Source organism: Scylla paramamosain, chromosome 4 (assembly GCF_035594125.1).
Source record: "Scylla paramamosain isolate STU-SP2022 chromosome 4, ASM3559412v1, whole genome shotgun sequence".
Taxonomy (NCBI): domain Eukaryota; kingdom Metazoa; phylum Arthropoda; class Malacostraca; order Decapoda; family Portunidae; genus Scylla; species Scylla paramamosain.
The window spans coordinates 16,404,682-16,413,746 of record NC_087154.1 but is presented as its reverse complement, the minus strand read 5'-3'; the positions used below and the strand labels follow the sequence as shown (position 1 = coordinate 16,413,746).

The 9,065-nt window shown below is 28.3% G+C and overlaps 3 pseudogenes across 1 annotated transcript; 2 read left to right on the top strand and 1 right to left on the bottom strand.

The window, feature by feature from the left end:
- Window positions 1-735: 735 nt before the first annotated feature.
- On the top strand, window positions 736-4,804 carry LOC135099783 (cytochrome c oxidase subunit 1-like; annotated as a pseudogene). The gene has a single exon (XR_010268374.1). The product of XR_010268374.1 is annotated as a cytochrome c oxidase subunit 1-like (transcript).
- Window positions 3,184-4,804, top strand: LOC135099782 (cytochrome c oxidase subunit 3-like; annotated as a pseudogene).
- A 930-nt stretch (window positions 4,805-5,734) lies between these two features.
- Window positions 5,735-7,289, bottom strand: LOC135100131 (NADH-ubiquinone oxidoreductase chain 5-like; annotated as a pseudogene).
- Window positions 7,290-9,065: the final 1,776 nt, after the last annotated feature.

Genomic DNA, 9,065 nt, shown 5'->3' with positions numbered 1-9,065 from the left:
AGCCCTAGGAGGATTAAACATTACAAAACTACGTAAACTTATAGCTTTTTCTTCTATTAACCATATATCTTGGATACTTATTGCTATAACTATTAATGACATAATATGATTAACATATTTTCTATTTTATTCTTTTATTTCAGGATCTGCTATTATTCTTCTTTATTCAACCCAAGCCTATTCAATCTCTGATTTAATAAATAAAAATAAAAATAATACTATTATTAATCTTCTTCTACCTTTAAATATTTTATCTCTTGGAGGATTACCACCTTTTATAGGCTTTTCACCTAAGTGAGTTATAATTCAACTTCTTTCTTCTGAAAAAAAAAATGTTCTCTTCTAATTATTCTATTTTCAAGTTTAATTACTCTCTACTTTTATTTACGTCTTTTTATTCCAATAATCTTATTATCCTTCCCTTCATTTTCCTCCCTTTTAAAAACTAAATCTTTATCAACTTTTTCTCCGTCTCTAGCTATCTTTACCTTTATCAATATATTTGGTTTATGTTTACCAATTCCGTTTTCAATCTAGGATTTTAAGTTATATAAACTAAAAGCCTTCAAAGCTTAAAAAAAAAAAAACTCTTTTAAATCCTAAGTTCTAGTGTCTAACCACATCTTTAGATTTGCAATCTAATATTATTTCTCATTTTACTATAGAACCTAATAAGAAAGTTTAACTTGTTTTTAGATTTACAATCTAACGCTTATATAACTCAGCCATCTTATCATGCAACGATGATTCTTTTCTACAAATCATAAAGACATTGGTACTCTATATTTTATTTTTGGAGCATGATCTGGTATAGTAGGAACCTCATTAAGTTTAATTATCCATGCTGAATTAGGACAACCAGGAACACTTATTGGTAATGATCAAATTTATAATGTTGTTGTTACCGCTCATGCTTTTGTTATAATCTTTTTTATAGTTATACCAATTATAATTGGAGGATTTGGTAATTGATTAGTTCCTCTTATATTAGGAGCCCCTGATATAGCCTTTCCTCGTATAAACAATATAAGATTCTGACTTTTACCACCGTCTCTAACTCTATTATTAATAAGAGGTATAGTAGAAAGAGGTCTTGGTACAGGTTGAACTGTTTACCCTCCACTAGCAGCAGCTATTGCCCATGCAGGGGCTTCAGTCGATCTAGGTATTTTTTCACTTCATCTTGCAGGTGTCTCTTCTATTCTTGGTGCAGTTAATTTTATAACAACTGTAATTAATATACGATCTTTTGGTATAAGAATAGACCAAATACCTTTATTTGTTTGATCTGTATTTATTACTGCAATTCTCTTACTTTTATCCTTACCAGTTCTAGCAGGAGCAATTACTATACTTCTAACCGATCGGAATCTTAATACATCATTTTTTGACCCTGCTGGCGGTGGAGATCCTGTCTTATACCAGCATTTATTCTGATTCTTTGGTCACCCAGAAGTTTATATTCTTATTTTACCAGCATTTGGTATAATCTCCCACATTGTAAGTCAGGAATCAGGAAAAAAAGAATCATTCGGAACTTTAGGTATAATCTATGCTATAATGGCTATTGGTATTCTAGGGTTTATTGTCTGAGCTCATCATATATTTACAGTCGGAATGGATGTTGACACACGAGCCTATTTTACATCAGCAACAATAATCATTGCTGTTCCAACAGGAATCAAAATTTTTAGATGACTAAGAACTCTTCATGGTACACAAATTAATTATAGGCCTTCAATATTATGAGCTTTAGGATTTATCTTCTTATTTACTGTTGGAGGTCTTACAGGAGTTGTTTTAGCTAATTCATCAATTGACATTATTCTCCACGATACATACTATGTCGTAGCCCATTTCCACTATGTTTTATCTATAGGAGCTGTATTTGGTATTTTTGCTGGTATTGCACACTGATTTCCTCTATTTACCGGTTTATCTCTAAATCCTAAATGAATAAAAATTCATTTTTTTATTATATTCACAGGTGTAAATATCACCTTCTTTCCTCAACATTTTCTAGGACTTAATGGCATACCTCGACGCTATTCTGATTACCCAGATGCCTATACAACATGAAATATTGTTTCTTCTATAGGTTCTATAGTATCTCTTGTTGCTATATTAATCTTTATAATTATTATTTGAGAAGCTCTAATCTCTAATCGACCTATTTTATTTACTCCATTTTTACCCTCCTCAATTGAATGAAATCACTCTTACCCACCAGCTGATCATTCTTATATAGAAATTCCACTAATTTCTAATTTCTAAAATGACAGATAGATGTATAGGATTTAAGCTCCTACTAGGAAGAAATTTATTCTTCTTTTAGAATTCTACTAATCTAATAATTTTAATGGCAACATGAACTTTTTTAGGTCTTCAAGATGGAGCTTCTCCTTTAATAGAACAATTAATTTTCTTCCATGATCATATCATAGTTGTTCTTATTATAATTATTACCTTCGTTGGTTATATACTTGCATCGGTACTTAGAAATTCACTTATCAATCGATTTATACTCGAACATCAAACTATTGAATTAATTTGAACTGCAGTTCCAGCAATCATTTTAATCTTTATTGCCCTCCCTTCTCTTCGGTTACTTTACTTACTAGATGAAGTCAATAACCCATCTATTACCTTAAAAACTGTAGGCCATCAATGATATTGAAGTTATGAATATTCTGATTTCCTTAATGTTGAATTTGACTCTTATATAACTCCCACTAACGAGCTAGACTTATCAGGCTTCCGGCTTCTAGATGTTGATAATCGAACTGTTCTCCCTATAAACACACAAATTCGTATTGTAATTACAGCAGCAGATGTAATTCACTCCTGAACAGTTCCAGCCTTAGGGGTTAAAGCAGATGCTATCCCAGGCCGACTTAATCAAACCAGATTTTTAATATCACGTCCGGGATTATTTTATGGGCAGTGTTCAGAAATTTGTGGAGCAAACCATAGATTTATACCTATTGTAATTGAAAGTGTCAATACAAATTCCTTTTTAAATTGAATTTCTTCGTATTCAGACTCACCCGATGACTGAAAGTAAGTGTAGGTCTTTTAAACCTAATATAGTATAACGCCTACTTCTGGTGGCAAGAAATTAGTTAAATTTATAATATTAATTTGTCATATTAAAGTTATCTTTCTTAAGATATTTCTTGATGCCTCAAATAGCCCCAATACTTTGGTTTTATCTTTATTTTTTCTTTCTTTTTACATTTATTATCTTTGTTTCTTTAAACTATTTTTTTTAAGCCTTTCGAAAAATTAATTTTAAAATTTCTTTTTCCCATATTACTCCTCAATTTATTTGAAAATTATAGCTAATTTATTTTCAATTTTTGAACCATCTTCAAGAATTTTTTAATTTTTCATTAAACTGAATTTCAACTCTTTTAGGACTCATATTCATTCCTTACTTATATTGAGCTTCCCCATCACGATGGTCTCTATGCTGAAGAGAAATTATTTTTACTTTACATAAAGAATTTAAAGCTCTTTTAACTCCTTATTCCTTAGGTTCAACTTTATTCTTTGTTGGATTATTTTCTATAATTCTCTACAATAACTTTTTAGGTTTATTACCTTATGTGTTTACTAGATCAAGACATATGGCAATAACTCTAGCTCTTTCATTACCTCTTTGAGTAACTTTAATACTTAGAGGTTGAATTAATCATACTCAACATATATTTGCCCATTTAGTTCCTCAAGGTACACCTTCTATTCTTATACCATTTATAGTTTTAATTGAAACTATTAGAAATATTATCCGGCCTGGGACTTTAGCTGTACGATTAGCAGCTAATATAATTGCAGGTCATCTTCTTCTTACTTTATTAGGAAATACTGGTCCCTCTATAAGATCTTCAATTATTCTTTCAATATTAATCTTTTCTCAAATCTTACTTTTGACTTTAGAATCTGCTGTCGCAATCATTCAATCTTATGTTTTTGCTGTTTTAAGAACTCTTTATACTGGAGAAATTAACTAATGACATCATCTCATGGTTTTCATCCCTATCACTTAGTAGATATAAGGCCTTGACCTTTAACTGGCTCAATTAGAGCTATGATATTAACTACAGGTTTAATTAAATGATTCCACCAATATAATATAAATCTCCTATTATTAAGATTTATTGCTATTCTTTTAACAATATACCAATGATGACGAGATGTAACTCGGGAAGGAACTTTTCAAGGGCTTCATACTTCTGTAGTAGTCAAAGGATTACGATGAGGTATAATTCTATTTATTGCCTCTGAAGTTCTTTTTTTCTTTTCATTCTTTTGAGCTTTCTTTCATAGAAGATTAGCCCCAACTGTTGAAATTGGGATAAACTGGCCTCCCTTTGGTATCCAACCATTTAATCCATTTCAAATTCCCCTTCTTAATACAACTATTCTCCTATCTTCTGGAGCAACTGTAACCTGAGCCCATCATGCTATTATAGAATCTAATCATAGTCAAGCTATCCAAAGTTTAGGTTTAACAATTATTTTAGGAATTTATTTTTCTCTCCTCCAAGCCTTTGAATACTTTGAAGCTCCATTTACTATTGCAGACTCAGTTTTTGGTTCTACTTTTTTTGTGGCTACAGGTTTTCATGGTCTTCATGTTATCATTGGTTCATCATTTTTACTTATTTGCTTTTTTCGTCTTTATTTTTGTCATTTTTCATCTAACCATCATGTTGGATTTGAGGCAGCTGCATGGTATTGACATTTTGTAGATGTAGTTTGATTGTTCCTTTATATCTTTATCTACTGATGAGGAGGATAATTTTTTTAATATATAAAGTATATCTGACTTCCAATCAGAAAGTCTAGAACTTTTCTAGAAAAAATAATTATTACAATATTTTCTATTTCCACCTTAACTTTATTAATTTGTTACATTGTTATAACTTTAGCATCGTTAATTTCAAAAAAGACTATTTTTGATCGAGAAAAAAATTCTCCTTACGAATGTGGATTTGACCCTAAGGGGTCAGCCCGATTTCCCTTCTCGCTTCGATTTTTTCTTATTGCAGTTATTTTTCTTATTTTTGATGTAGAAATTACACTTCTTCTCCCTCTAGCCTCAATTTTTAATATTACTAAAGTTTTTTCTTGGTTATTCACTAGAACTTTATTTTTAATTATCCTTCTTTTAGGTTTATATTATGAATGATTTCAAGGAGCTTTAGAATGATCTAAGTAATATATTCAAGACCATAGTCTAATTTTATGACATATGAGTTGCATTCATAAAGTGTTTCCAATAAACTGGTTTTATAAATATTCCTATTAGAAAGCGAAATTATCGCATTTAGTTTCGACCTAAACTTTGGCCTTTAAGCCTCTAATAATTGATTGAAACCAAAATCGAGGTGTATCACTGTTAATGATAAAATTGAAGTTTAACTCTTCCAATCAAGAAGGAACATTATGTCAAAAAAGAAAGCTTCTAACTTTTTTTTAAGCGGTTAAATTCCGTTTATGTTCTTATTTTTATAGTGTAAACTAACACATTACATTTTCATTGTAAAACTGAATTTTTTTTTTTTTCTAAAAATTTATTCATTCTCTTTTTTTATATATTAAATTCAAAGTAAATATTACATCTTAAGCGCCACAAGCTAACATTTTTTTTTAACTATTTGAATTATTTATAAGATTTTTCATCTACTTTTGCAGCTTCAATGCAATATTCTTTTTTGAATTATATAAATTTATATACTTAAAATTATAAAAATAATAATTATAACTATAGATATTTTTATAAAAAACTTTAATTCTATTTAATTGTAAAGAATTTAAAATAAAAAATACCTGAGAGAATAAATAATATAAACCTTGACCCCCATAAAATTCAAATCAACCTTTATCTGCTACTTTTTCTATTTGAAATCCTATGTTTAAACTTTTTTCACTTAATTTTAAAGTTCTTAATAAAGGCATAAATCATATTGAACCTATTATTACAACTGATTTATAATTATAAATTCTCTTTAACAAATAATTTACTCTTATAAAATTCAAAATATAGCCTATTAATCCTCCAAGAATTCTTACTATTAACACTATTATTTTTATTACTCCCCTCAAGCAAATTATATAACACTCTGGGAATAATATTCATCTTAATACCGACCCGCCTAAAATTGCTCCTAAACCTAAAATTCTTATTGAATTAGTTATTAAAAAATCTTCATCTGAAAGATTTCTTAAACTTCCTAAGTTATATTCTCCCGTAAGAGAAAAAAAAATAAACGAAAGGTGTATATCACTGTTAATCCTGTTGCTATCACATAAAGTAATAGTGCAATAAAATTAATTCACCTTATAAAAGCCACTTCTAAAATTATATCCTTTGAATAAAATCCTGCTATAAAAGGAAATCCACATAGAGCCAAATTAGCAATAGTCATGTATGATACTGTTAATGGTATAAATTTAACTAAATTTCCTATAAATCGAATATCTTGATAACCTCCGACTCTATGAATAATAATTCCAGCACACATAAAAAGCAAAGCTTTGAATAGTGCATGGCTTAACAAATGAAAAAAAGCTAAATCACTGAAACCCAAAGATAGAATCCTTAATATAACGCCTAATTGACTCAAAGTTGATAGAGCAATAATTTTCTTAAGATCATATTCAAAATTTGCTCCTAATCCTGCTATAAATATTGTTAAACATGAAATAACTAATAAAAATCTTTGAATTATTGATCCTTCTAAAGCTGCTCTAAATCGGATTATTAAATATACTCCTGCAGTAACTAAAGTTGAAGAATGAACTAAAGCTGAGACTGGAGTTGGTGCTGCTATTGCAGCTGGTAACCATGCAGAGAAAGGAATTTGAGCTCTTTTAGTTATAGCTGAAATTATCAAGAAAATCTTTAATAGTATTCATCTTTCATCTATATAATATCTATAAAATAAAAAATTTCACCTTCCTAATCTCCTTATTAACCCGATCCCTAATAAAATTGCCACATCTCCTACTCGATTTGAAAGAATAGTTAATATACCTGCATTTGCAGATTTTTCATTTTGATAATAAATAACTAAAGCGTAAGATACTAACCCTAAACCATCTCAACCTAAAAGAATTCTAATTAAATTAGGGCTTAAAACTATAAAACTTATAGACAAAACAAAAGCTAAAACAAGATATATGAATCGATTAAAAGTTTTATCCCCAGCTATATATCTCCCTCTATAACTAAGAACTCTTCCAGAAATAACAAAAACAAATCTTATAAACAATAAAGAGATTCAATCTAATACTAAAGTAAATACAATTCTTCTTCCCATTAATCTAAAGAGTTCTCATTCTACTACATCTATCACCCCTCTCTTAATTTTTAATAAAGCTAAACTCCCAGTAATTAATGAGCCTAAAAATAAACCTAATATCCTAATTTCATTTATAGAAATTTTCCAAATCATTCTTTTATAAATTTAAAAGATTATTAAATTATTAATAAAGTTCTATTTATAATCATTGCATTTAGAGGTAACCAATGTAAAAATAATCTTAAATATTCACTAACTTTTCCTGAACAACAGGAATATAAAGAATTATAAAAAAATTCCATGTTGTCTTAACCTATATATATATAAAGTGTAAGCCGCTCTAAAAAAAAAGACAATAAACTAATACCCAAAATAGAAATTTTTCTTCATCTTAAAACTGTTAAAATTAATATAATTTCCCCTATTAAGTTTAGGGAAGGAGGTCTTGCTATATTTCTTACTCTTAATAAAAATCACCATAAACCTATTCTTGGTATAAATGCTAATAATCCCTTATTTACTATTAACCTTCGTCTTCCTGTTCGTTCATAAACTATATTAGCTAAGCAAAATAAGCCAGAAGAACATAAACCATGACCAACTATCAAAATAACACTCCCAGCTAATCCCCATAAACTAAAAATTATAATACCACATAAAACTAATCTTATATGAACAACAGAAGAATAGGCAATTAAAGATTTCATATCAACTTGCCGTATACATATTAACCTAATATAAACTCCACCTACAATACCTAAACTTACTCAAAATCAACAAAATCTTTTATTTATTTCCTGAAATATAATAAGAACCCGAATCAAACCATATCCTCCTAATTTTAATAAAACTCCAGCCAAAATTATTGACCCGGCAATAGGTGCCTCAACATGGGCTTTTGGTAATCATAAATGAAATATAAACATAGGTAATTTAACTAAAAATGCTAATACAGTTCTTATATACCAAAACTTATACAAATAATTACTTCCCTCTAAAGGAACTCCTAACCTAATTACCAAACTCCCAGTTAAAAAATAATAAATTAATAAAGAAACCAATAACGGTAACGAAAAAGCTAAAGTATAAAAAAGTATATAAATCCCTGCTTGAATACGCTCTGGTTGATATCCTCATCCTAAAATTAAAATTAAAGTAGGAATTAAAGAAGCCTCAAATCTAATATAAAACATTAAATAATCTATAGAAGAAAAAGTTAATATTAAAAATAATAATAAAAAAATATTTGTAGAAATAAAACTTCTAAAATTATTTAATTCTTTTAATTTTCTGTCTAGAAATTAAAATTAATGAAACAATTCAAACCCTTAATAGAATTATAATATATCTAATATAATCTATACCTAATCTAAACCCCCTATTAAATAAAAAAAAAGTTATGATAGCAATTTACTCTAATTAAGAATCTAAAAAAAAATAAACCTACTTGAGATACCTTTCATTCTTTATTAAACTTTATCAATAAAATCAAAGGTAAAATAAATTTTAACATTCTAATAAATTAAATCTACTAAATACATCATTTCCATGGCTCCGGACCACTAAAATCAACATAGTTAATCCTAAAGACCCTTCACACGCAGCTAACGTTAAAAAAAATAAGGAAAAATAAATTTTTCTACCTACTAGAGTCAATTGAATTCTTATTAATCAGAATACCCCAAGTATTATAAACTCTAATCTTAATAAAGAATTTAGTATATGCTTATTATATGTAATAAATCCCCATACTCC